A 3,778-nucleotide genomic window follows, 5' to 3' on the forward strand; every position below is an offset into this window, starting at 1 on the left:
AGTTGTATCATCTGCTTTGGTGATTAGCTTTTTAAAATATATTTAATATATTAGCGCATATCCAGAGAACATTTATGACATATACATTGCTAGATGAAGATGTGGAATTTCTGCAGTTTTCACCATAATCTTGTCTTAAAGCATCGCCGGCTTTAGTTTATTGGGGCAAATTAGATCATTTCTTTCTTTCTTTACCGCTGTTCAGGACAAGAGAATTGTGCGCCTCAACACTGAAAGTGGAATTACGTTATGCACTAGAAAACTCGCCAGATGAATGCAAAAGTTACAAAATGATTCTTACTTTATACAATCCGTGATCTGTGAAGTAGCGGACATTGTAATTGTACCAAATTGTATAACGCAATATTGTGACCTATCAAACATTCGTTTTTTTTTGTATTAATTGTAATTCGTGAAAGTTAGTTATTTTATTTTTCTTGGTTATGAAATTTGTCGTTTGCTAATAGTCTAAATCATGTAAACTTTTTAGCAGCTGGAAACCTATATGTATTTGTGCATTTTTGTTTTAATTCATGACGACATAAAATCCGGTTTTAAAAAATGCAGTTACGGTCACAATCAGCTGGAAATACAAGCTTTCCCATTCAAATATATATTCCGTTCTAATCATTCGACCTATTTTGAATGAATTATAACATATAGTAATCATTTGACCTATTTTGAATGAATTATAACATGTAGTAATCATTTGACCTATTTTGAATGAATTATAACATATAGTAATCATTCGACCTATTTTGAATGAATTATAACATATAGTAATCATTCGACCTATTTTGAATTAATTATAACATATAGTAATCATTCGACCTATTTTGAATGAATTATAACATATAGTAATCATTTGACCTACTTTTTAAATGAATTATAACATATAGTAATCATTTGACCTATTTTGAATGAAATTATGCCATACGGTAATTTTAATTGCTGTATATACTCTCTCTGCTTCCTCCTCCTTCTGCTCTTGTATATCACTACTCAGATAGTCAGCAAGGCTTCTTAGATCATAGTAACATCGAACTAAATATGTAAGTTTTGATTACTCGTTCAGAAAATGGCAATCATCTCTTACTAATATCATGTAATGCCTTTGAAAAGCGTGGAAAAAGTTTATCCCACAAGAATTTAGAACAATAAGTTACTTGTCTACGCTCCTCTTCAGTGCCTCCGATACTCTCATCTGACTCAAAATTACACATAGTTACAAAGCATTCGTTATAATGTAGCAATCACTTAACGGCAAAACATCGGTCTGAACGAATTCGTAGATTTTGAAATTTGACTATTACAACATTAAATTCGAATTCGGAATCGATTTTGATTTTGTTTTATATTTTATTTTTTCATAATAAACTCTCTCTCTCTCTCTCTCTCTCTCTCTCTCTCTCTCTATATATATATATATATATGACCGTTAAAACGACGATACCCATGTCTGCAGTCCGCTGATCTGTAAAACTCTTGTTCACTTGAATTTAATAAACGTTATGCAAACTCATCCCCCAAAACTGGTCATAAAAATCATTATAAAGTCAGACATATATTTTTATTATTGCATAATGTTTAATTAATGATATCCTGTATTATAGAGAAATATATATTGATAATGATGACCATATTTTTGGGGGCAAATCGGAATCCTTTTTATACAAATTTGAAATACTTCACTCAGTACAAGGCTGCTGTCTATTGAGTCAAATTCTGGGAAATGGATTTGAATTAATGGCTATTCAGTTTTAACAGCGGCCATTTGCAATAGCCGATTTGTATCGTTTGTACGAAATTGAAAGACACGGATATAATAATACTGTCTGTCAGATGTTGAAGAAAATCTGTTTAAGGTTTTAAAAGTTATTTTTATTATTTGTTGTAAAAGTGTTCATATTTAGCGTATTAACTTCGTTGATACAATATGTATGTATGTATGTATGTATGTATGTATGTAAGCATGCATGCATGCATGTATGTATATATGTATGTATGTATGTATGTACGTACGTATGTATGTATGTATGTATGTATGTATGTATGTATGTATGTATGTATGTATGTATGTATGTATGTAAGCATGCATGCATGCATGTATGTATGTGTGTATGTATTTTTTATATATGTATTTATATTTGTGTGTGTACGTGCGTGTGTGTATTTATGTATGTTTGCATGCAATATTACGTGTATATAGTAAAGGATAGAAGGAAAATTATCCAATCCTTAAAATAAATTGTCAAAGAGACCAAGAATATTTTGGGTACTACATTATTAAAGAGGCTCCTAATCCTACGTCAAAAAGTATTAGACGGTCTTCATGACAGAGTGTACCTTTGACAATCACAGGGATTTAGCTCATAACGAAATATAATATTAAGGGGTGAAGAGGGGGGACTTGTCACATGTGTACGCACATACATATGAAATCCGCCCCGTACCACAATCCTTTCCGTCTTGACACAAATCTCTCTATGACCACCTACTCAAAATCTATTGAGCGCTTTTCACAACGCAGTCCTTTTAAAGCGTTTCTTTTGAAAGAGACCCTGATGCAGTCATAAAGATATTTCCCTAATTGGTTAATATTATTTGATCAGCGTGTGAGGAATATTATGGCTGCGTTGAACTCCATGCATGAATAAAAGTGTAAGTGGTTGAAGATTGTCGTATCATTCCGTGCATGCAAGTCTTTTCTTGCTAAACTTTTAACTTTAGTGTGTGTTGCGAATCTCTTATCTGCTATTGCTGATTATGCAGACGATTGTTAATGATACACTAGTCGCAAACAAGAAAACGACAACAAATAAAAAATAAAAAAAATAATAAATAAATAAATAAATACTGACAAATCAGCATGGTTTAATTCAAATCTAGCCTTTTTTGGGGAATACGTTCTAAACATTATATCGCTCTTATTTATCATACTATCATTTCATATATTTAGATCTTAAAAAAGAGACTTGCCATTTAACATTTTAAGCGAAGTTTGGCCACCATTTTGGTTTACCCAGTTGCATATAACCTTTCATCTCGTGATTTAAATCGCTTGTGAGTCCCTTGATCTAGCAATGACCTCACCTCAGTGTTTACATCCCAGCTGACTAATTTCTAAAAGAAATACTTAATTTAATTTTTTGCTAGTTGTTAAATCATATTCCCGGAATTCATTTTGGCGCGTTTTAGAAAACATCTTATGTCTCCTTGCGGTGACTCTTTTTGGTGTGGAGCAAGGGTGGAGGAATCACAATTACTTCGTTCAGTGTAAAGGAGAAAATTGCTGATGATATTGAGCAATAAAAGCCTATGAATACCCACTTCAGCTTCTATCAAGTATCTCATATGCTACGTACATTTGCTTAAATAGTACAAATTATTTTATCTGGTCTATCCTGAATAGAACTATCATATGATTTTATGTCTAGAGGATAGTTAAGTTTTCTCAGACTAGTAATGAAGTCTCTAAGAGCTAGACAAGTAAGCCCTGTTTATATGCTATAGAAAATTTCAGTAATTGCTGTAAAAAGATAAAACAAAAATAAGTCTGAACTTGCATTCAACAAAAATTAACACTTTTTTTTGCAATTACGGGTTGTGAGTTTTAAATTAGAGCCATGAACGAAGCGAAGAATCGAGAAGCTTACATAAGACGTTTGTTACACGAGCTGCAGCATTAATTGCATTAGAGAATCCTTTCTCGTGACATTCATTAACCGCGTTTATTACGATAGAGTTATGAAAACTCATACATTTTCTGAGGACATGT

Source organism: Sinohyriopsis cumingii, chromosome 9 (assembly GCF_028554795.1).
Source record: "Sinohyriopsis cumingii isolate HCF-2022 chromosome 9, ASM2855479v2, whole genome shotgun sequence".
NCBI classification, from domain to species: Eukaryota; Metazoa; Mollusca; class Bivalvia; order Unionida; family Unionidae; genus Sinohyriopsis; species Sinohyriopsis cumingii.